The following is a 25,200-nucleotide window of genomic DNA, read 5'->3' as shown; positions in this document are numbered from 1 at the left end:
CCGCGGAGGAGGCAGCGTCGCCGCCGCGGGAGCGGCTTCTGGGAGAGGGGCGCCGCCACGCGGGGAGGCAGCGGTGGTGGGGTCCAGCAGCGGGGAGAGGAGGTCGAGCGCTGAGGGCCGGCCGACGCCGCCCGGTGGCCCTCGGGCGGACCGCACTTGGAGGAGGAGGACCAGCGGCGGGTGTGGCAGGAGGGCCCCCGGGCCGGGACAGGCGGTGGGGCCCCGTCGCTAGTGGGCTGGACGTGTCCCAGACTCGGCGGTGCAGCGGGTGCAGCCAGAGGAGGGCATGACGGAACTGACGGCGGAGTGAACGAGCACTTCTCCGGTGTCCAAAGTTTGGCTGCTGGGCTGCATGTCTGACGCGGCCGCCCCAAACTGACTTGAATTCCAGGGTTGGCAGTATACTCCGCAGGAGGGCTCTGGGGGAGTAGTGCCGGGGTGGCGAGTTGCCAGGTCGGTCCCAATGCCGTCGTGCGACGGGTCGTCGGGCCGGGAGGGACCCAGGCCTCCGGCACGGGGACAGAGTCTTGCAGCGGGCGGCGCCCGTCCTGCCGTGGGTGCCGGACAGGCGGCGTTGCGTGGGCGCCCGCTGAAGATTTCTTCCTCCGACTTCGTTGTCCGCGAAAGGTCAGATCTCCGGCTCTCGAGAGCGTCTCTCGTCAGGGTCTGTTGGGCCCAAAACTTGCCTATTTCAATGAGAGCATTTTGGACTTTAACCCCCACTCCCTGGTTTGCCTATTTATAGGGGGGAAGGTGGTCTCAAGCTCAGCTCCAGCTGCCAGAAATCATTACAGCCATATATTGTCCATACGATACGACCATTTCAACACGGTGGAGCCCAAGGCTCTGGAGCGATTCCCCCTGGGGTCTGGACAAGCCCGGCTCCGGATGTGGCGCGGCGAATTGCAGTCCTGGGGAAAAAAAACCGCCGCAGCCGCACGCCACCCCCCTAAAGCCGTGCATTTCCGACACGCTTCCCCGGGCGAAAACGGCTCCAGGCCGGCGGGGCGGGTGGTGCGGCGCGGTAAATCGCCTTCCTCGGAAAACCTGGTCCGAGAAGTTCGGATGTCCGGGGTTGCCCGCGGAAAGCGGGCCGGGCGTCTCCGGCCTGCCGTCCATCGGCTCGCTGGCCCACCCAAGGCCTCTGAGAGGGCTTTGCGCCGGGACAGGTTGGGCCCGAAACGTGCGTATTTCAATGAGAGCATTTTGGACCTTAACCCCCACTCCCTGGTTTGCCTATTTATAGGGGGGAGGGTGGTCTCGAGCTCAGCTCCAGCTGCCAGAAATCATTACAGCCATATATTGTCCATACGATACGGCTATTCCTACACGGTGAAGCCCAAGCCTCCGGAGCGATTCCCCCTGGGGTCTGGACAAGCCCCGCTCCGGAGCAGCTGGACAAAAGTGGCGGCTCGCCGCCCAGCCGGGAGGCCCTCCGGGCGCTCCGTCAACGGCGTTTTTCGGCGCGGCTGGCCGACCCTTCATGCCCAGAGGTGTCGGAACGGGGAAGTGCGGTGGTGCGTGGCTGCAAGCCTTCAGGAGGGTCTGGAGCGGCAGCACGGCCCGCTGCGGAAGAGCAAGCGGGAGAGAGCGAGGGAGAGGGGAGCCAGGGCCCCTCGGAGAGCGGCGGGTTCTCCGCTGCCCCTGATCAGCAATATATGCGACGTCCGGATCGGCCCGGCAACTTCCGCGGAGCGGAGGGACTGGCCCGCCCCAGGGCGGGCTGCACCCGACCTTAGCCGGGTCCCGGCAGCCCAAGGCGCACTGACGTCGCAGTGGCGTCCCAAACCCGGAGAGGCGGCAGCGGCCCCCCGGCCAGAGCCTTGTGCGACCCCGCAGCACGCCCGCCGAGCAGGCGGCGGGCGGTGCCCCGCGGTCGCGCCGAGCCGCAGCCCTGCGGCGATGGCAGGCAGGATCCCCGACCGGGGATCTCCCAGACGGAGGGAACTCAGCTCGGCCAGCCTCCCGGCTGGTCCGGCCACCCCCTCCAGGATCGAGGCGAGAGGAGGCCGGCGCAATGGGGCCAAAGGGTGGCATTCCAGCGGCCACCCGTGCGCCCAGGGAGGAAGTGGAGAGGAAGTGCCGCCCTGGCCGGGCTGGAGAGGGCGAAGGACCGGCGGCGGGCGGCATTCCAGCGAAGGCCAGGCGGCGAGCGAGAGCAGAGAGGCGCAGGACTCCGGCGCCGCGGCCCGGCAGCCGCGGCGCGGCCGAGCAGTCCGGCGGGCCCGAGTTGGCGGGCCCCGGCCCCAAGGGGCTACCTGGTTGATCTCCAATGACGCGGCGGGCAGTCTGCGGGAAACCAAAGTCTTTCAGTTCCGGGGGAAGTATAGTTGCAAAGCTGAAAGATAAAGGAATTGACGGAAGGGCACCACCAGGAGGGGAGCCTGCGGCGTAATTTGACTCAACACGGGGAAACTCACCCAGCCCGGACACAGTGAGGATTGACAGATTAAGAGCTCTTTCTTGATTCTGTGGCTGGTGGTGCATGGCCGTTCTTAGTTGGTGGAACGATTTGTCTGGTTAATTGCGATAACGAACGAGACTCTGGCTTGCCAAATAGTCGCGCCTGCCGCCCCGCCGGGCGCTGACTTCTTAGAGGGACAAGTCACGTTCAGTCACGCGAGATTGAGTAATTACAGGTCTGTGATGCCCTTAGATATTCGGGGCCACACGCGCGCTGCACTGAGGGGATCAGCAGGTAGCCGCCCTTGGCCGGAAGGTCTGGGCAATCCGTTGAACCTCATCCGTGCTTGGGATAGGGAGTTACAATTGTCTCCCTTGAACGAGGAATTCACAGTAAGCGCGAGTCATCAGCTCGCGTTGATTACGTCCCTGCCCTTTGTACACACCGCCCGTCGTTACTACCGATTAAATGGTTTAGTGAGATCCTCGGACGGGCCGCGGAGGGGCGTCCCCGGCGCCTCGCTCCTGCGACCAGAGGAGGATCGAACTTGATCATTTAGAGGAAGTAAAAGTCGTAACAAGGTTTCTGTAGGTGAACCTGCGGAAGGATCATTACCGAGCAGAGAGAGCGTGCCCTGCCGGCCCCCTTCCCTTCGCCGAGACAGAGAGGTGTGTAGGCGGGAGTGGCCCAAGCCGGGGTGCGCCCGAGGAGCCGCGATGACACTGGCTGCAGGCGGCAACAAGGGGAGTGCCAAGAGACCGGGAGGTTGCAGCGCGGGTCCCCGGCTCTCTCCGGGGAGGATGATATGGGAAATCTGCGGGCAGGCGAAGGGGCACCAGCCGGCCGCAGTCTCCGCGTGGAGGGCCGAATGGCTCCTCGGGGGAGTCCGCCCTGGTGTGGCAGGCCGGCGCTGAGTATCTGCCCCACCCACGAGCGCCGGTCGTCCCCCCCTGGCCGAACAAGAAAGACACGGGAGGCCTCGAGGGAGCGCGCCGGAAGGAGGCCAGGCAGGCAGGGCAGGCCAAGAGAGAAAAAAGTGAGACCAAGCCCAGCCAGCGGGGACTGAGTGCCGACGGCCCCTTAGCAGATCTCCAAGCGCCGAGAGAGACAGAGAGAAGAGAGCCCGCGCAGACGGGCCGCGGAGGGGGCCCCCCTTCCTGGCAGCCTCCAAGGCGCCGGTTGGCCCCTGAGACTCAAGATAAAGAGATAGAGACGAGGCCTATTGCAAACCCATCGACATCAGGTCGGGCGAGAGGACCCACTCGATTTAAGCATATCACTAAGCGGAGGAAAAGAAACTAACCAAGATTCCCCCAGTAGCGGCTAGCGAAGCGGGAAGAGCCCAGCGCCGAATCCCAGGGCCCCCAGCAGGCCCGCGGGAACTGTGGCGTAGGGAAGTCCGGTCCGGCTGTCGCAGCGGTGCCGAGGTCCCTCTCATCGAGGCCCTCTCCGTCCCGTGGCGGGTGTCAGGCCCCTGTGGGCGCCGTCAGGCCGGCGGCCAGGGTTTCCAGGAGTCGGGTTGTTTTGTAACGCAGCCCAAAGGCGGGTGGTTAACTCCATCTAAGGCTAAATACCGGCAGGTGACGGTTAGAGCACAAGAGGGAAAGTTGAAAAGCACTCTGAAGAGAGAGTTCAAGAGTACGTGAAGCCGTTGGGCCCAGAAGATTCAGCGCACCCCCTAGCCGCCAGCCGCCAGCCCCCCGCGGCTGCGACGGAGGAAGAGCGGGCACGCTAGGACCCGAAAGATGGTGAACTATGCCCGAGCAGGACCAAGCAAGAGGAAACTCTGGTGGAGGTCCGCAGCGATTCTTACCTGCAAATCGATTGCCTGACTTGGGTTTAGGGGCGAAAGACTAATTGAACCGTCTAGTAGCTGGTTCCCTCCGAAGTTTCCCTCAGGATAGCTGGCGCCTGGGAAAGAGAGAGAGAGCAGTTGCATCCGGTAGGCGAATGATTAAAGGCCTTGGGGCCGAAACGACCTCAACCTATTCTCAAACTTTAAATTGGTGCGGGGCCCTACCTGCCGGCTCAGGGCTGGGCTCTCAATGCACGGGCGCCCAGTGGGCCATTCATGGTAAGCAGGACTGGCTCTGCGGAATGAACCGAACGCCGGGTTGGGGCGCCGCATTGGGGCGCCGCATTGCGGCCGACGCTCATCAGAGCCCAGAAAAGGCGTTGGTTGATACGGGCAGCAGGACGGTGGCCATGGAACTCGGAGTGTGTAACAACTCACCTGCCGAATCAACTAGCCCTGAATATGGACGCTGAGCGTGCCGCCCACACCCGGCCGTCGGGGCAGAGAAAGAGTGGGACCGCCGCCCGGGTGGTACGCCCCGACGAGTAGGAGGGCCGCCCCGGTGCACGTCGAGCTTCGGAGATTGAAGCAAGAGGTGTTAGAAAAGTTACCTCAGGGATAACTGGCTTGTGGCAGCCAAGTGTTCATAGCGACGTTGCTTTTTGATCCTTCGATGTCGGCTCTTCCTATCGTTGCGAAGCAGAATTCGCCAAGCGTTGGATTGTTCACCCATTAATAGGGAACGTGAGCTGGGTTTAGACCGTCGTGAGACAGGTTAGGTTTACCCTACTGATGAGAGGTCGCCGCTACGGCAATCCTGCTAAGTACGAGAGGAACCGCAGATTCGGACCCCTGGTTCAGGCGCTCGGTGGAGAGGCCGGTGGTGCGAGGCTACCACCCGAGAGATTACGGCTGAATGCCTCCAAGTCGAAATCTCTGCCGGTGCGCGGCTACGCCGCCGGTGTACCGCACGAGGGCGGCCCGCATCAGCGCCCACCCGCTCTTGCAGGGCCGACCCTGCCGACTCTGCCGCGGTCCCTGTCCGGGGGCCGGGAGCTTCGGCGCAACCGCCGTCTTGAGAGGGACGCCAGATCACTTGCAGACGACTTGGGTATGGATCGGGGTGTCGTGCCCAGTAGAGCAGCCGCATTGCTGCGATCTGCGGAAACTAAACCTTTCGATCCGAGGGATTTGCCCGCGCCGCAGACGGGCCGATCCTGGCAGGCCGAGTCGGACAACGTGCCGCGGGGGAAGGCAGCGTCGCCGCTGCGGGAGCAGCTTCTGGGAGAGGGGCGCCGCAACGCGGGGAGGCAGGGGGGCTGGGGTCCAGCAGCGGGGAGAGGAGGTCGAGCGCGGAGGGCCGGCTGGCGCCGCCCGGTGGCCCTCGGGCGGACCGCACTTGGAGGAGGAGAAGGGGGAGGACCAGCAGCGTGCACAGCAGGATGGCCCCCGGGCCGGGACAGGCGGTGGGACCCCGTCGCTAGTGGGCCGGACGTGTCCCAGACTCGGCGGTGCAGCGGGCGCAGCCGGAGGAGGGCATGCCGGAACTGACGGCGGAGTGAACGAGCACTTCTCCGGTGTCCAAAGTTTGGCTGCTGGGCTGCATATCTGACGCGGCCGCCCCAAATTGACTTGAAATCCACGATTTATAGTGTACCCCGCAGGAGGGCTCTCGAGGAGTACCGCCCTGGTGCCGAGTTGCCAAGTCGGTCTCAATGCCATCGCGGGATCGGCTGTTCGGCACGGATTAACTGGGGCCTCCAGCCGAGGGCGCCATCTCGCAGCGGGCGGTGTCGGTCCCGCCACGGGTTTCGGACGGGGAGCGTTACGTGGGCGCCCGCTGAGGATTTCTTCCTTGGACTCCGTTGTCCGCAAAAGGGCGAATCTGACTTCGACTCGGGCGCAAAACACGACTTGGACCCACCCGTGAACGTGTCGGTGAGGCACCCTAGCTCGCAGGAGCGTCTCTCGTCGGGGTCTGTTGGGCCCAAACGTGCGTAATTCAAACGCTGCGCGTAAATTGCCATCCGGGAAAAACCGCTGCAGCCATACATGCATATTTCAATGAGAGCATTTTGGACCTTAACCCCCACTCCCTGGCTTGGTTATTTATTGGGGGAGGGTGGTCTCGAGCTCAGCTCCAGCTGCCAGAAATTAGTACAACCACGTATCGTCCATATAATACGGCCATTCCTTCACGGTGGAGCCCAAGTCTCCGGAGTTATTCCCCCTTGGGTCTAGACAAGCCCCGCTCCACAGCAGCTCGATGAAAGTGGCAGCTCGCTACCCCGCCGGGAGGCCCTCCAGGCGCTCCGTCAGGGGCGTTTTCGGCGCAGCCGGCCGACCCGTCCTGCGCAGGAGAGCGTTGGCCGGCCCGCCTGGCCCTCCCCCAAGGTGTCCAGAAGGCCACTCCCGGGCCGCAGTTCCGCTGGACCCCGGGATGGGAGGTGCAACGGTGCGTGGCCGCAAGCCTTCAGGAGAGGCTGGAGCGGCAGCCCGGCCCGCTGCGGACGAGTGAACGGGAGAGAGAGAGGGTAGGGCCCCTCGAAGAGCAGCAGGTCTTTCCGCTGCCCCCGAGCAGCAATATCTGCCACGTCCGCATCGGCCCAGCAGTTTCCGCAGAGAGGAGGGACCGGCCCGCCCTGGGGCCCTGGGCCGCACCCAACCTCCGCCAAGTCCTGACAGCCCAAGGCGCACCGTGACGGCGTCCCAGGCCCGGAGAGCCAGCAGCGGCCCCCCGCGGCTGGAGCCGCGCCCGACCCCGCAGCACGCACGCCGAGCAGGGGTCGGGCAGCCCCCCGTGGTAGCGCCGAGCCGCAAGCCAGGCGGCGGCAGGCAGGATCCCCAACCGGGGACCTCCCAGATGGAGGGAGCTCAGACCGGCCAGCCTCCTGGCTGCTCCAGCCGCCCCTCCGGGATCGAGGCCAGAGGACGCGCGGCCGAAACGTTTTCTTAAAAAAAAATGGAGTGTTCAAATCAGGCCGACCGCCTGGACAACTGAGCATGGAATAATGGAATAAGACCTTGGTTCTATTACGTTGGTTTTCGGAACTCGAGGAAATGATTTAGAGGGACTGACGGGGGCATTTGTATTGCGGTGTGAGAGGTGAAATTCCTGGATCGCCGCAAGACGACTGACTTCAAAAGCATTTGCCAAGAATGTTTTTATTAATCAAGAACGAAAGTTAGAGGTTCGAAGGCGATCAGATACCGCCCTAGTTCTAACCATAAACGACGCCGACTGGCAATCCAATGACGCGGAAGGCAGTCTGCAGGAAACCAAAGTATTTGGGTTCGGGTAAAAGTATGGTTGCAAAGCTGAAACTTAAAGGATTTGACGGAAGGGCACCACCAGGAGTGGAGCCTACAGCTTAATTTGACTCAACTCGGGGACACAGTGAGGATTGACAGATTCAGAGCTCTTTCTTGATTGTGTTGGGTGGTGGTGCATGGCCATTCTTAGTTGGTAGAGCGATTTCTCTGGTTAATTCCAATAACGAACGAGACTCTGGCTTGCTAAATAGTCGCGCAGGACGCTGACTTCTTAGAGGGACAAGTGGCGTTCAGCCACGCGAGCTTGAGTAATAACAGGTCTGTGATGTCCCCGGCGCCTCGCTTGTGCGCCCGGAAGACAATCGAACTTGATGATTTAAGGATTAAGTAAAAGTCCTAACAAGGCACGTTAACCTGCGGAAAGATCATTACCGAGCAGGGAGAACGTGCACGGCCGGCCCTCTTCCGTCCGCCGAGGCGGAGAGGCCGGCCACCGTGCTGTGTTCTGGGTGTAGGCGGGAGTGGCACACGCCAGGGTACGCCGGAGCCCCCGCCGAGTGGGCGCAGGACTCCAAGCGCTCGCCGGGGTCCCAGGACGCCGGGGTTCGGCCTCGAATGGACCAGGGGGGTAGGTCCCTTGGGGAAAGGGGCCGCCGCGCGAGAGGCGACCGGTCCCCGCTTGGCCCTGCTTCAGCCGGTGTTTTTTTGTTTTTGTTTTTGTTTTTTTTTGGCATTTCGGTTTCCGAAAGACCTGAATGCTCCGCGCCCGGGCCACCGGCGCAGTTATTAGAGGTGATAGACAGAGCCAAACCCCAAAACGAGAGGCAATTCTCGGGGGTGGATCACTTGGCTCGTGCGCCGATGAAGAACGCAGCCAACTGCAAGAATCAGAACTGGCTTGTGGCAGCCAAACGTTCATACCGACGTTGCTTTTTCATCCTTCGATGTCGGCTCTCCCTATCATTGCGAAGCAGAATTCGCCAAGCGTTGGATTGTTCATCCGTTAATAGCGAACGTGAGCTGGGTTTAGACCGTCGTGAGACAGGTTAGTTTTACCCTTCTGATGAGAGGTCGCCGCCACGGCAGTCCTGCTCAGTACGAGAGGAGCCGCAGATTCAGACCCCTGGTTCTGGTGCTGGGGAGAGACCGCTGGTGCTACCTACCGAGAGATTACGGCTGAATGCCTTGAAGTCGAAATCTCTGCCGGTACGCAGCGGCGCCGCCGTCGTCCGGCCCGAGGGCGGCCCGCATCAGCGCTCACTCGCTCTTGCATTGGGGGGCCTGGCCGAAGCTGCCGACCCCGCCTGCGGCCCCTGCCCAGGGGCTGGGAGCTCTGGTGGAAGCAAAACCGCCGTCTCGAGAGGTCCGCCAGATCACTTGCAGACGACTTGGGTATGGATCGGGGTGTCGTGCACAGTAGAGCAGCGCTTCGCTGCGATCTGCTGAAACTAAACCTTTCGATCCGAGGGATTTGCCCGCGCCGCAGACGGGCCGATCCCGGCGGGCCAGGTCGGACGACGTGCCGCGGAGGAGGCAGCGTCGCCGCCGCGGGAGCTGCTTCTGGGAGAGGGGCGCCGCCACGCGGGGAGGCGGGGGTGGTGGGGTCCAGCAGCGGGGAGAGGAGGTCGAGCGCGGAGGGCCGGCCGGCGCCGCCCGGTGGCCCTCGGGCGGACCGCACTTGGAGGAGGAGACTGGGGAAGACCGGGGAGTGAACGAAAAGTTCCCCGGTGTCAGAAGATTGGCTGCTGGGCTGCATACCTGACGCGGCCGCCCCAAACTGATTTGAAATCCACGGTTAATAGTGTACCCCGCAGGAAGGCTCTCGGGGAGTTGCCAAGTCGGTCCCAATGCAATTGTGCGATCAGCTGTTCGGCACGGATGAACCATGGCTTCCAGCCCGAGGGCGGCATCTGGCAGCGGGCGGCGTTGCTCCCGCTGTGGGTGCCGGACAGGTAGCGTTACGTGGGCGCCCGCTGAAGATTTCTTTCTCGGACTTCGTGTTCCGCGAAATGTCGCATCTCCAGTTACGTTTGGACTCGGGCGCAGTTGGATGTTGCGTTCAGACATTCGATGAGTTGGGAAGATGGTGTGCAGCTGAAGTAGTCAAAAATGAAGAATGGGCATACCTAGTGAGTTTTATTGGATATACTGTGCTTGATATCTGGGTGGATGAACGTTCCTTAAGACATCCAGTACCTCCCTATGAAGAGTATCATCAGAGACGTAAGTAACATGCTCATGTTCCATTTTAACATTCAACTGTTGGTCTACCGGTATATCCGAAAGAAGTATGTTTTCAAAAAAATAATATGTATTTCCAAAAGATGCCGGTACATGTACAAAGAATTAATAAATAAATCACAAATTAGTTATTTCTTTTTAAATGCACTCTACATGTTTCTGAAAGAAAAACCCAATTAAGAAGGGTTAGTAAATCGGAATATTTGCGGCAGGCAAGTTGTCTGTGGTACATGTAAAAAGTGTTACCTGTTGATGTAATGAAATGCCATAAAACCCTAGAAAGATATTTAAAAAGTCGTCCCGTTTTCATAAATCACAGATTTCTACTTTTGAATATTTTACAGTTTAACACGGGTGAGCATTACAGCCAACAAATATCATATATCTTTGTTACAGAAAACCGCAGGCAAGCAACAAAAAAATCACTGTTACAAAAGGAAGCGGTACAGTTTTTGAGAGAGTGCCAGCAGAGCGACCAGGTTGAAACAAGTGGTGGACACAAAGGCACTATTCTAACAGTGGATCCCTTCAAAAGGATCTTTGTCCTGCATAATGGAATCGCAGTAAACCTTGAAAACATTTCATTTCCAGGTAAAGATTACTCGATAAATGTTTTAGGGTTTCCTACATACATCTTGGTCATGCATTTTTTAAACTTCTTCTTCCTAAAAAACCCTGGAAAAGTCAGTAAATGTAGTTTTCCAGGAAATTAAGTTTTCTGTGGAAACCCAGTTTTCACAATCAAAAGAGCAATTTAATAAAAAGTTGACTCTCGTGTTAGATTTAATTTAATTAATTTTATATGTTTTCTGCTAACTTTATACTAGTAAATGAAATCTGTTTGGACTGTATACAATAAAACATGCCATAATCAAAAGGGACCACAGAAACTTTTTATTAATCCGAATTTTGTACTGGTAGTTTCCAGTTCGGGTTATATCTTTTACAAAAAGCCCAAAATTGCGGTCTTATTTGGAAAGACAATGAGAGCTGGGCGAACAGTTTTACTATTTTTGATATATCTTTGGCAAAAGGCAGATAAAAACAAATCGTGACTAAAACCCATAAATTGAAACAAAAAGTGATCAACTGGCCAAAATCTTGAATTTCTGGCGAAAAGACCGGAGACAAACCTCCTCCGGGATTCAAGAGGCGGCGCTATTTCGGTCTGATTTTTCACGGCTTTCTATGCGTGCACTGAACTAAAGGAAGCCCATTTGAAGACAAGGTAATATCGACCACGTTTGCAGCCCCGGTGCAGGCAACCAAAGTCCTTCGGGCCTCTAACCCCCCAGCGGCAACTTAAAAAAGAACAAAACAAAACAAAAAAGCAGAGTGCTCTTGGGTCATTCAGCTTTCTATTGATTTGCAATTTTAAGTAGGTTACTTAACCAATGAACTTTCTAATTATTCACCAAACCCCCCCCTTAAAAAATTGAACGCTACCAAGTCTGTCATCAGCAGCCATTTTTCAAATGACATCCCTCCACCTTTTCAGTCTCTTGGAACAATTTGTCAGTAGCATTTTGCTGTGCTTGGCCCTGGGATGGGAGAGCTCGAATGTGGAGAGTTCATTCTGGGTCATTCTTCCACAATCCCACAATTTCTTCTGCCACACAATCTCCTCTTTTTCAAATAAACTCTAGGGATACATTTTCAGCGCCTCGGTTTGGCGAAGAGTTCTCCCTGAATTGGGCAAAACACCCCTATGGGCGTGTATTTTGGTATAGTACAACCTTTAAGAGTTGAGACTGTCAGGACGGACTCGCAGTCAGGGACTTTGCCATATTGATGCGCGCGCATTAATTCAAATTTGTCAAGGAAGAGCTGCCAGTGAGATTTGTGTGCAGGCCAATTGTGCATTTTTGCTACATAATGTACTATTGTAGCGTTTTGATCGCTCAGTCTTTGCAGAGCAAAATTCTGTGCGGTATAACTTGGTTAATAATGGTTTTGTTATCTACGTAAATATGAACGACCCGAAGCAATTCTCTGAAATTGCCAAATGGTTAAGCTCGTGGTTATCAGATCGTCATATCGTGGGTTCGAATCCCATCGGTGACTTTTATTTTCCAAAAGCTTGCTGTCAGTCAGTAGCTATAAGAGACTCTAATTCACCCCGCCAAATACCAACAGTACCTTAGCCCACGGGGTAAGCTCTTCTGCTGGGACTGGCCGCGAAGTCCAGGTGAGCGCCTTAGTACAGGTTCGAGACGTATGGCCGACTCGGCGGCCAGGGCTTAGGGGCTTGTCTCGTTTCCTCCCTTGCATGGTCGCTCAAACTCTTTTTAGAGTTAAATGGATGGGCAGGGAGGAAGTGTGGTGGGCCGGGAACCCCGAGATCCCAGAAGAGTCCTATATGGAAGCCGGTAACTGCGATTCCTTGCGAATTTCAGGAGTCCGTGCGCCTGAATGCTTGGTCAACACCACATAACTTTTATATTTTTCCCTCACTTTTTTTTTATTTCGTGAGCGCAAAACTCTCAAGGCAATATTCTGGGTTCAATACACGGATCACTCTTTATATTCATTATCTACATTTCTTAAATGTTCGACAATAAAACCGATTTCAACCATGTTGGGGTCCATTTCTGCCTAGTGATCTCAATCGAAAAAACAGCGACGTATCTCTATGTGAATTTTTATTATTGACGGTGCAAGAGAAAGAGATCAAGGGGCGGCACAGTCTGGCACCTTATTTCATTGACAGAAGAACATTTAGTACAATTTCGCTTGCTTTCAATTGCAGAATCACTTGATATTTTCAAACAGAAATCCTCACAAAAGACATGCATGTCCCACTTATATTGGATTAATCTTCTTGCGTCACGCCAACAGATCTGCTCTCCACGTAACCCACGTTACATTTAATTTTGGCAAGACCGAAACTTCATGTTGTCATTTATATCTAGAGCCTCACTGGCCCTAAATTGTACATCCGTATTCGAGTTACAAAAAGGGACAAGGGAAAAAAAGTCACCCATGTTACTTGGTCAAGAGCATGTCCCTTTTCGAACTCAAATAGAACACTACCAAAATTTACCTGCCATTTCTCAAAACTTAAGAAAATATTAAATGCTAGTATTGACCATTCCGTATTTCCCTAGGTGCTGTGCATGAAAACGGCATGATGAAACACCGTCTTTGGGGTTACTATGAACTCCTGCAAAAGAGTTGTGATTGTAAACACACAACACAAAGTTGGCGCATATTGTTCCTATTTCTTTAACTCGCATACAATTTGTCTAAAATGTACCTTTTTATTCAACCGCAGGCCTTGAGAATCAAAACCTTGACTTAACACTGGCTTGTACACAGACGTATGTGAAATGGCATAAATGATGACGTGATCTTGTGATTTATAAATAAATGTAACTTGGATAAAGATGCAAGATAATTTGTCAAAGAAGATATTAGATTTGGACCATCTGAATTTCCAACTTCTTATTTCAATGACAGCTACAATTAAATTGTTTTCATGTAAAACCTCAAAATGCACATTTTTGTCTCCAGTAACCTTGCTTTCAACTTTTGTTTCACTATTTTCAAAGGATGCTCTAATTGATGATTGATGTTTTGTTTTCACGGTAACGACCATTGCCATATTCAAGCGCAACAGACATGCTTTCCCAGTTAGGGTTGGGGCTAGGGCTAGGATAAAAGGGTTGGGGTTAGGGATAGGGTTGAGGTACAGATAGGGGTAGGGCAAGGGTTAAGGTTGGTATTGTGGTTAGGGCAAGGTTTAGGGATATATAGGTTTGTGGTTATGGTAAGGGGACGGGTAAGGATAATAAGGTTGGGGTTAGGGATAGGGATAGGGTTAGGGGTAGGGTTAGGGGTAGGGTGAGGGTTAGGATTGGGGTTTTGGTTGGGGTTAGATTTACTGATATATATATGTTTGTGGTTAGGGTTAGGGGTAGTATAATAGGGTTGGGGTTAGGTATAGGGTAACAGATAGGGTTAGGGTTAGGGTTGGGGGTAGGGTAAGGGTTAGGATTGGGGTTGTGGCTAGGGTTAGTGATATATAGGTTTGTGGTTAGGGCTAGGGTTAGGGGTGGGGTAAGGGTTAGGATTGGGGTTGTGGTTAGGGTTAGATTTCGTGATATATAGGTTTGTGGTTAGGGTTAGGTGTAGGGGTAGGGTAAGCGTTAGGCTTGGGGTTGTGGTTAGGGTTAGGGTTGTGGTTAGGGTTAGAGTAAGGGTTAGGGTTAAGGTAGGGGTAGGGTAAGGGTTAGGATTGGGGTTGTGGCTAGGGTTAGGGTTAAGGTAAGGAGTAGGGGTGGGGTAAGGGTTAGGATCGGGGATGTGGTTAGGGTTGGATTTAGTGATATACAGGTTTGTGGTTAGGGCTGCGGTTAGGGTTAGAGTAAGGGTTAGTGGTAGGGATACGGTTAGGGTTGTGGTTAGGGTTAGGCTTAGCGATATATAGGTTTGTGGTTAGGGGTAGGGCTAGGGTTAGGATAATAAGGTTAGGGATAGGGTTACAGATAGGGTTAGGAGTATAGGTAGGGTGAGGGTTAGGATTGGGGTTTTGGTTGGGGTTAGATTTACTGATATATATCTTTGTGGTTAGGGTTAGGGGTAGAATAATAGGGTTGGGGTTAGGGATAGGGTTACAGATAGGGTTAGGGGTAGGGTAAGGGTTAGGGTTAGGAGTAGGGTAAGGGTTGAGATTGGGGTTGTGGTTAGGGTTAGATTTAGTGATATATAGGTTTGTTATCAGGGTTAGGCTTAGGGGTTGGATAATAGGGTTGGAGTTAGGGATATATTTTGGGTTACAGATAGGGTTACTGGTAGGGTTAGGGATAGGGTAAGGGTTAGGATTGGGATTGTGATTAGGGTTAGTGATATATAGGTTTGTGGTTAGGGCTAGGGTTGTGGTTAGGGTTAGGGTTAGGGTAGCTGTAGGGTAAGGGTTAGGATTGGGGTTGTGGTTGGATTTAGTGATATATAGGTTGGTGGTTAGGGTTAGGGATATATAGGTTTGTGGTTATGGTTAGGGACAGTAGGGTGAGGGATATTCTTGGTGTTAAGGTTAGGATATCGTGAGTGTTGGTGATTGGGTTAGAAAAGCGACTTATCTTTATAGTGAGTTTTTATTATTGACGGTGCAAGGGAAACATATCACGGGGCCGCACAGTCTAGCAACACCCGCCTCCTTATTTCATTGAAGAAAAAACATATAGTACAATTTCGCTTGCTTTCAACTGCAGAATCACTTGATATTTTCAAACAGAAATCCTAACAAAAGACATGCATGTCCAACTTGTATTGGATTAATCTTCTTGCGTCACGCCAAATACAAGCACAAAACTGATCAAACAAAAGCAAACCAAACAAACAAACAATCCCTGTAGTTATTTGAATTTCAACAACAGAAAATGACAGAGGATCCACAGGAAGTCGAATCAGTAACGATTTGGGTTTTACCCTAATAACGTCCCTAAAGCTGTAGACAGCCTCTGTATCACGGCGCACTCCATTCAGTTTGGTTTTTATTTCCAGGTAACCCAGGTTACGAGACCGAAACTTTAAGTTGTCATTTATATCTAGAGCCTCACTGGCCTTCAAATTTATATCAGTATTTGAGTTAAAAAAGAGGGACAAGGGAAAAAAGTCACCCAAGTTACTTGGTCAAGAATATGTCTCTTTTCAAACTCAGATAGAACACCACCCAAATTTACCTGCCATTTCTCAAAACTTAAAGGAATCTACGTTTAAGATCCTATCTCTGATCACTCCTTTTAGTTCTACACCAGGCAGGGTTTGAATCTCAAGGTTTATTGAATCTGCTCCTGTACCTTGCAATCAGAACATCTTTCTCTGGAAATGTGTATTTCTCTGGGGGTTTAGACTGAGCAGCATTGTTCGGTACAACAAAACAGCATCGTCAGATAGCCTCTGTAAACAGAGTCCTGACATACCCTGAGGAGAACAAACAATACAGTGATTTTGAATATGGAAATTGTTAATTACAACAGCTTTTCTTTGGAATTTTCAAAAAGTGTCCTTTGTTTGCCTTCATGTATATGTATTTACATGGGCTTTTTAAGTCTTTACTTAGGCACACTTTACGGGGGAAAAATAAAAAGCTGTATTTCCTGAAATCTGTTGAAAGATAAATTTTTAAATCTCCAGTCTTACTTATCTAAATTCTTTTTCAAAAGCAAAGAATATGTCAATAATATGTTGAGAGCATAAATGTACTTCCAGAAAAAGGAGATTTGAGGAGAAATTTTACAATCTACAAACCATGGGTTTTGTGAAATAAACTTGACAAATTAAAAAAGCAAGCCCCTACCAAAGGAAGCTGCTTCTTTGATTGGTTTCACCGTAGCTTCCCCCGGCTTAAACTTTGGCTTGCTTGCTGAGCTGGGTAGTTTTCTCTGTCCCTATAAAACCTTGAACCTGATTTGTTAATATCATTTTGTTTCAATTAATCTTCATGACTCCTGTATCAAAGAATCATAAGGGAAAGCCTGAAAAGCAAATTCTTTTTTAATAAATGGCTTCAACCATTTGTTCTTTCGCCTCCCAAGTCGGCCATGGTCACATTTACTATATAGAGCAGAGTGCTGTCGGTGTACTCCAACGATGTGGTTACATAAAGAGGCCCACTTGGCCTCCCGGAGATCCTCCTCTGCATCAGTGGGGGAATAGGCACACCAATAGACATGATTGTTTATGGACCTCTTCCATTCGGCCACACCCTCAAACCCTTTCCCCTTTGATAACTTATCGACCTTCTTCTTGATCCCTTAATGAAAAAAAAAATGATAAAAATTAAACTTCAGCGTGTTAAGGCTTACGTTTTTTTGGCCAAGTGAAATCACTTTTTTGCAAAAAGGAAAGTAACTGTTCCATTAGAAAATTATATCCAAGATAATACAAAGATACTTTGGGCCTTTCAAACAATTCTTGCCATAAATATTTTCTTATGTGTTTCTCAAGAAATCAGTTGAAATTCTGTAGTCTCGACAAATGGTTCTGAGGGTCATAAAAACAAATATTGATTTTGGGGTATAGCTTTAAATATTTATCTTCAACTACCGGTACCTTTTGCTATATAACAGACGTAATACATGTGCAGAATCGTTGGCTCATGTTCCTGCACATATTTGGCCAAAGACCGAAGATGGTCAGTAACGAGCTTGCAGACAGTGAGGTCAGCTTCACGTAGGGTTGCAATTGTCCTTTTGGAGCCCTCCAGCTCCATGTGGTAGCTACTCTTGACTTCTTTGCACTAACAAATGAATACACAACAAATACATGTACTAAATGTTAGTAACAAACAGTCAATCTGAGGCTATTGAAATAAGCAACTTTCAAATTGACTATGTATACAGAATAAAGTAAATGAAATGAATGCATCATTTTGCTTGTACAAATTGTCGAGAACCATTTATCGAAAACAGGCGCATGTACATCAACTCTACCTTTCTTTAGAAACAAAGACTCACCTGAACAAGCTGAATATCAACAATCTTGTTGGCGTTGAGTTTAGCTCCCATATTTAGCGGAGTAGCCTGGACTATCTTCCCGTCAATCCCCGCCGATGACTAGCGCTTGACTATCAGCTTTCAGACGGAGCTTTACTTCGGTGATGTCCTGTGTCCACACCGCTTCAACTGATGGCAAGAGGTGTCTCTTCTGGTGGGTGGAAAAAAGTGCGCAGCAAAATACAAGCTACCCCCATACAGAAACGAAAGTCCCCACAGTTCGTTTCATCAGACTGATCTTCCGTGAACCGCACTTGAAACACTTCCTGAAAAGTTGGAAGAGCTCCCCCTCGAACACAGTGTACTTTGGGTGATCTTGAGGAAGAACATCCGGTGATATTGGAACGGTCCATGGACTTCTCCCCCGTCTGTTTACAAAAGATCAGTGGCATTTGGATAAACCAAGGTGATACCACGTTGAGTGTAGGAATGAAAAGTAGTTTCTGCTCTGCGATGAGAGAAGGTTAATTATAAAATTAAAAAAACATGTGGCTTTGTTTCTGTTGTAACGTTATAAAATGAACTCTCATTTCATATACTGCATCTATCGTACTTACTTTTTGAATGCCCGGGTGCGACAAGGTTCTAAAGATGATGACGATGATGATGAGAAGGATGGTTCATAGTCGGAGGAATCATCACGAACCGATTAAGAAGAAAAAATGCCATTTATAAATTAATATGATAACAAAAATGGACATTTCAAATGCATTTTGATACTTACGTATATCACAAGAAAGAATTTTCACTGGATCAGTCTGACAAGCAGCATCCACATTCTGTACATGTAAAAGAACAAAATGAAGGTTATTTTAAAAATATTTCCAGAGAGAAAAATTGAATGAACAATACCCATTTATTCCTCTTGAATGTTCAACAATAGTTGAAGGGAGCAAGTGATTGTGATGGACTTACCAACACACGGAAGCAACTGGCTTGTTTCCGTGGAAGCACATCCTCTATAACCTGATAGCAGTTTCCAATGAAAGAAAACAAATTAAATGAAATTAATCCTTGTTAAAATGAATAGGAGAAATAGTTCAGTAAAACAACACTGTCATTTATAAACTATAACCACACTTGTGCTTATATGGTGAAAAATATATTGAAAGGCAGAAGAAACAAAATCAGGTGCGGAAACCTTACGGCTAATGATATTGTTGCTTCTCGTCTTCATGGCACACACATGAATGTCACGATCAGTAAGGCTCATGCTGATTGAAAAAGAACTGCACCTTCCATACTAGTTAGTGACCAGATTAATGTTAACAAGAAAGTGTTAACCGATTTCAACCCTGCCCCTTCATTAGCCTATCAAGATGTACAAATATCAAAGTAGGCTACTATTTCTGTACAGTGTTTCTAGCTTTAAGATCAACAGAATAAACAACCAAAATTCACAAAACGTGTACAAAACGATTACATGCACCATGCGATTATGAAACTAACGTGAATGCATGGCGAGTGAGAAACGATAAAACTTACTCGGAGTCGCTTGCGTTTTGCTCTTTTTCCTCTTTTCTTCCAGTACCGGCTGACTTTTCTTGCTTATTAGAAATATTGTGGGTACAGCATCGGGACGAAGCATTGCCTTGAACTTAATCCCAAACTGATGTTGTTGATCGTTGACGTTTCGATCAAAACAAGAAGGCTCGAAGTGTGCGGAGCAGATCACTGAGTGCTCGTTTGGTCCGACCACTTGGCTTGGGACAGTTTCACTTTCGCCGTCCAAATTCGTCTACATTTTGGGTCAGATGGAAAACGATGCAGACTAAAAGCATCTTTGGTAGTGTTGCTGCAACCAGCAACAATATAGGTCTTTGGCATTCTGAAAAAAATACGTTATTTTCGTGAAGGAGTGCGGCGAAATTCTCAAGAAAATTTACAAGAGGTGCGTGTGACGTTGCCGATTGAGCTGCCACAGAAAACCGGGAAAGTATGCCAACCTCCGGAGTTAACGTCACACATTCTTATGTTAGTGAGGAGAGTTTTTTTTTTGAGACAGTTTTTTTTTATTGATATCAAGGCGGTGTAACCAAGGTAAAATGAGCAAAAAATTGTTCAGGTAGAAACACTTTATCAATTGAAATAATAAAAAACACACTACAAAGACCCTCTAAAGCCGTGCATTTCCGACACAATCGAGCGCAAAACTCAGGGCGGTTCCCCGGGCGAACCCGACTCTAGGGCGGTGGCGTGGTTGCTACGGCGCAGTGAATTGCCATCCTGGGAAATCCTTGTCCGAGAGGTTCGGATGTCCGGGGTTTCCTGCAGCCAAGCGGGCCGGGCGTCTCCGGCCTGCCGTCCATCGGCTCGCTGGCCCACCCAAGGCCTCTGAGAGGGCTTTCCCCTGGGACCGGTTGGGCCCAAAACGTTTGTATTTCAATGAGAGCATTTTGGACCTTAACCCCCACTCCCTGGTTTGCCTATTTATAGGGAGGAGGGTGTTCTCGAGCTCATAGGGATAGGGTGGCAGGGAGGCGGGCCGGACTTGGAAGAGGAGACCAGGGAGGACCAGCGGCGGGAGGGCTCCCGGGTCGGGACGGGCGCCGGGGCCCCGTCGCTGGTGGGCCGGAGGTGTCCGGGACTCGGCGGTGCAGCGGGCGTAGCTGGAGGAAGGCCTGCCGGAACTGACGGTAGAGTGAACGAGCGCTTCCCCGGTGGCCGAGGATTGGGTGCTGGGCTGCATGTCTGACGCAGCAGCACCAAACTGACTTGAAATCCACGGTTAATAGTGTACCCCGCAGGAGGGCTCTCGAGGAGTACCGCCAGGGTGCCGAGTCGCCACGTCGGTCCCAATGCCATAGTGCAGTCAGCTGTTCGGCAGGGATGAACTGGGGCCTCCAGCCCGAGGGCGGCATCTCGCAGCGGGCGGCGTCGGTCCCGCCGCGGGTGCCGGACGGGGAGCGTTACGTGGGAGCGGCGTGCGCTGAAGATTTCTTCCTGGGACTGCGTTGTCCGCAAAAGGGCGCATCTACGGTCTCGATTCGACTCGGGCGCAAAACCCGACTCGGCCCCACCCGTGAACGGGCCGGTGAGGCACCCTAGCTCGCAAGAGCGTCTCTCGTTGGGGTCTCTTGGGGCTAAAACGTGCGCCCAGTGGGCCCGGGACTCCCGAGCCGAACAAGAAAGACACGGGCGGCCTCAACGGAGCGCGCCGGAAGAAGGCCAGGCATGCAGGCAGGCAGGGCATGCCAAAAGAGAAAAAGGGGACGCCAGGCCCCGCCAGCGGGGACCGAGTGCTGCCGGCCCCGTGGCAGATCTCCGAGTGGACCGCCGGAGAGGGAACGGGCGCCCAGCGCCGACAGAGAGAGAGAGAGAGAGAGAGAGAGAGAGAGAGAGAGAGAGAGAGAGAGAGAGAGAGAGAGAGAGAGAGAGAGAGAGAGAGAGAGAGAGAGAGAAGAGAGCCTGCGCGGACGGGATGCGGAGGGGGCCCCCTTCCTGGCAGCCGCCGAGGCGCCGGGTGGGCCCCGATAGGCGAGACAGAGGCAGAGGCCTATTGCAAACCCATCGACCTCAGGTCGGGCGAGAGGACCCACTCGACCTAAGCATATCACTAAGCGGAGGAAAAGAAACTAACCAAACTTCCCCCAGTAGCGGCGAGCGAAGCGGGAAGAGCCCAGCACCGAATCTCCGGGCCCCCAGCGGGCCAGCAGGAACTGTGGCGTGAGGAAGTCCGGTCCGGCTGTCGCGGCGGGGCCGAGGTACTTCTGATCGAGGTCCCCCGTCGTCCCATGGTGGGTGTCAGGCCCGTGAGGGAAAGTTGAAAAGCACAAAGGCCGGGGAGATTCAGCGCGGCCGGCGCGGTGTCCGAAGCACCCCCCTAGCCGGGGTCCGGGGGCGCCTCCGCGCCCGGCCGCGTGCACTTCTCCCGGGCGCGGCGCCCGCGACCGGCTTGGCCGCGACCGCAGCGGCCGCCGGGCCGGGCCTCCCGGCCCGCCGGAGGGCCCCGCCCGCCTCGACCGTCCCAGGTGGCGCCGGGCCGGCGGTCCCCGTCCGGGCCGGTGTCGGCCGCGCTGAGGCGCCCCGGGTCCGCGGGCGAAATTCGCGAGCCCTGCCGACCTGTCTTGAAACACGGATCAAGGAGTCTATCGGGCTTGCGAGTCTGGGGGCCACCAGGTGAAGCCCCGCATTGCGGCTCATCGGAGCCCAGAAAAGGCGTTGGTTGATACAGACAGCAGGACGGTGGCCATTGAAGTCGGAATCCGCCAAGGAGTGTGTAACAACTCACCTGCCGAATCAACTAGCCCTGAAACTGGATGGCGCTGAGCGTGCCGCCCACACCCGGCCGTCGGGGCAGAGTGGGATTACCGCCCTGGTGGTACGCCCCGGCGAGTAGGACGGCCGCCGCGGTGCGCGTCGAAGCACCGGCCGCGAGGCCGCGTGGAGCCGCTGTGGGCGCAAATCTTGGTTGTATTCGCAAATATTTGAGTGAGATCCTCGAGGGCCGAGTGGCGGAGAAGGCTTCCATGTGAACAGCAGTTATACATGGGTCAGTCGATCCTAAGCCTAAGGGAAAATCCGCTCCGAGCGGAGGCGGGCGCCCCCCTCCTTGCAGAGCTGGGGCCTTGCCCCCCGGGCGAAAGGGAATTGGGTCAATATTTCTGAGCCCGCAGGGTTCAGAAATATTGTCTGTCCTCCATAACAGTCCGAGCTGCGAAGCAAGCAAGCCCGCAGACGCCGGCTGGGGCCCCGGGAAGAGTTTTCTTTTCTTGGTAAGGGGCGGGATCCCTGGAATCGGCTTGTCCGGAGCTAGGGGCTGCGGCCCCGTACAGCGCCGCGTCTCCGGCGGTGTCCGGCAAGCTCCAACCGGCCCTTGAAAATGGAGGGCCCGCCAAGACTGACGGTGGAGTGAACTGGCGCTCGCCCGGCGGCCTGGGATGAGCTGCTGGGCCGCGAGTCTGAGGGGGCCGCCCCAAACTGACTTGAATTCCAGGGTTGGCAGTATACCCCGCAGGAGGGCTCTGGGGGAGTAGTGCCGGGGTGGCGAGTTGCTAGGTCGGTCCCAATGCCGTCGTGCGACGGGCCGTCGGGCGGGGAGGGACCCGGGCCTCCGGCACGGGGACAGAGTCTTGCAGCGGGCGGCGCCCGTCCCGCCGTGGGTGCCGGACGGGCGGCGTTGCGTGGGCGCCCGCTGAAGATTTCTTCCTCGGACTTCGTTGTCCGCGAAAGGTCGGATCTCCGGCTCTCAAGAGCGTCTCTCGTCAGGGTCTGTTGGGCCCAAAACTTGTCTATTTCAATGAGAGCATTTTGGACTTTAACCCCCACTCCCTGGTTTGCCTATTTATAGGGGGGAAGGTGGTCTCAAGCTCAGCTCCAGCTGCCAGAAATCATTACAGCCATATATTGTCCATACGATACGGCCATTTCCACACGGTGGAGCCCAAGGCTCTGGAGCGATTCCCCCTCGGGTCTGGACAAGCCCGGCTCCGGAGCAGCGGGGACTGGTGATGTGGAGCGGCAAATTGCAGTCCTGGGGAAAAAAACCGCCGCAGCCGCACGCCACCCCCCTAAAGCCGTGCATTTCCGACACGCTTCCCCGGGCGAAAACGGCTACAGGCCGGCGGGGCGGGTGGTGCAGCGCGGTAAATCGCCTTCCTCGGAAAACCTGGTCCGAGAAGTTCGGATGTCCGGGGTTGCCCGCGGAAAGCGGGCCGGGCGTCTCCGGCCTGCCGTCCATCGGCTCGCTGGCCCACCCAAGGCCTCTGAGAGGGCTTTGCGCCGGGACAGGTTGGGCCCAAAACGTGCGTATTTCAATGAGAGGATTTTGGACCTTAACCCCCACTCCCTGGTTTGCCTATTTATAGGGGGGAGGGTGGTCTCGAGCTCAGCTCCAGCTGCCAGAAATCATTACAGCCATATATTGTCCATACGATACGGCTATTCCTACACGGTGAAGCCCAAGCCTCCGGAGCGATTCCCCCTGGGGTCTGGACAAGCCCCGCTCCGGAGCGGCTGGACAAAAGTGGCGGCTCGCCGCCCAGCCGGGAGGCCCTCCGGGCGCTCCGTCAACGGCGTTTTTCGGCGCGGCCGGCCGACCCTTCATGCCCAGAGGTGTCGGAACGGGGAGGTGCGGTGGTGCGTGGCCGCTAGCCTTCAGGAGGGGCTGGAGCGGCAGCACGGCCCGCTGCGGAAGAGCGAGCGGGAGAGAGCGAGGGAGAGGGGAGACCGGGACCCTCGGAGAACGGCGGGTTCTCCGCTGCCCCTGATCAGCAATATATAAGACGTCCGGATCGGCCCGGCAACTTCCGCGGAGCGGAGGGACCGGCCCGCCTCAGGGCGGGCCGCACCCGACCTCCGCCGGGTCCCGGCAGCCCAAGGCGCACTCACGTCGCGGTGGCGTCCCAAGCCCGGAGAGGCGGCAGCGGCCCCCCCGGCCAGAGCCTTGCGCGACCCCGTGGCACGCCCGCCGAGCAGGCGGCGGGTGGGGCCCCGCGATCGCGCCGAGCTGCAGCCCCGGCGGAAGGCAGGATCCTAGACCGGGGATCTCCCAGACGGAGGGAGCTCAGCTCGGCCGGCTGGTCCGGCCGCCCCCTCCGGGATCGAGGCGAGAGGATGCCGGCGCAATGGGGCCAAAGGGTGGCATTCCAGCGGAGGCCAGGCGGCGAGCGAGAGCAGAAAGGCGCAGGACTCCAGCGCCGCGGCCCGGCAGCCGCGGCGCGGCCGAGCAGTCCGGAGGGCCCGAGTTGGCGGGCCCCGGCCCCAAGGGGCTACCTGGTTGATCTCCAATGACGCGGCGGGCAGTCTGCGGGAAACCAAAGTCTTTCAGTTCCGGGGGAAGTATGGTTGCAAAGCTGAAAGATAAAGGAATTGACGGAAGGGCACCACCAGGAGTGGAGCCTGCGGCTTAATTTGACTCAACACGGGGAAACTCACCCGGCCCGGACACAGTGAGGATTGACAGATTCAGAGCTCTTTCTTGATTCTGTGGCTGGTGGTGCATGGCCGTTCTTAGTTGGTGGAACGATTTGTCTGGTTAATTGCGATAACGAACGAGACTCTGGCTTGCTAAATAGTCGCGCCGGCCGCCCCGCCGGGCGCGGACTTCTTAGAGGGACAAGTCACGTTCAGTCACGCGAGATTGAGTAATAACAGGTCTGTGATGCCCTTAGATATTCGGGGCCGTACGTGCGCTGCACTGAGGGGATCAGCGGGTAGCCGCCCTTGGCCGGAAGGTCTGGGCAATCCGTTGAACCTCATTCGTGCTTGGGATAGGGAGTTACAATTGTCTCCCTTGAACGAGGAATTCACAGTAAGCGCGAGTCATCAGCTCGCGTTGATTACGTCCCTGCCCTTTGTACACACCGCCCGTCGTTACTACCGATTGAATGGTTTAGTGAGATCCTCGGACGGGCCGCGGAGGGGCGCCCCCGGCGCCTTGCTCCTGCGTCCAGAAGAGGATCGAACTTGATCATTTAGAGGCAGTAAAAGTCGTAACAAGGTTTCCGTAGGTGAACCTGCGGAAGGATCATTACCGAGCAGAGAGAGCGTGCCCGGTCGGCCCCCTTCCGTCCGCCGAGACGGAGAGGGCCGGCCACTGTACTGTCTTCCGGGTGTAGGCGGGAGTAGCCCAAGCCGGGGTGCGCCCGAGGAGCTGCGATGACACTGGCTGCAGGCGGCAACAAGGGGAGTGCCAAGAGACCGGGAGGTTGCGGCACGGGTCCCCGGCTCTCCGGGGAGGATGATATGGGAAATCTGCGGGCAGGCGAAGGGGCACCGGCCGGCTGCGGTCTCCGCGCGGAGGGCCGAGTAGCTCTTCGGGGGAGTCCGCCGTGGCGTGGCAGGTCAGCGCTGAGTATCCGCCCCACCCACGAGCGCCGGTCGTCCCCCTGAGCGGAACAAGAAAGACACGGGCGGCCTCGAGGGAGCGCGTCGGAAGGAGGCCAGGCAGGCAGGCAGGGCAGGCCAAGAGTGCAGCCGGCCCCGTGGCAGATCTCCGAGTGGACTGCTGTAGAGGGAGCGGGCGCCCAGCGCCGAGAGAGAGAGAA

The 25,200-nt window shown here is 54.7% G+C and overlaps 4 pseudogenes; 3 read left to right on the top strand and 1 right to left on the bottom strand.

Annotated features, from left to right (window-relative positions):
• Positions 1–2,318: 2,318 nt before the first annotated feature.
• LOC147797306 (small subunit ribosomal RNA) lies at positions 2,319–3,010 on the top strand (annotated as a pseudogene; the record flags this gene model as incomplete).
• Positions 3,011–3,638: 628 nt separating this feature from the next.
• Positions 3,639–5,394, top strand: LOC147797305 (large subunit ribosomal RNA; annotated as a pseudogene).
• A 2,506-nt stretch (positions 5,395–7,900) lies between these two features.
• The window catches only part of LOC147797301 (uncharacterized), a 61,882-nt pseudogene continuing 44,582 nt past the window's right edge, over positions 7,901–25,200 (bottom strand).
• Positions 23,987–24,678, top strand: LOC147797304 (small subunit ribosomal RNA; annotated as a pseudogene; the record flags this gene model as incomplete).

The sequence above is a fragment of the Acanthaster planci genome, linkage group LG11, assembly GCF_054643075.1.
Source record: "Acanthaster planci isolate LZ-2023a linkage group LG11, COTS_SCS, whole genome shotgun sequence".
NCBI lineage: Eukaryota > Metazoa > Echinodermata > Asteroidea > Valvatida > Acanthasteridae > Acanthaster > Acanthaster planci.
Note: the sequence above shows the minus strand (reverse complement) of the source record. Positions and strands in the feature narration are given on the sequence as shown.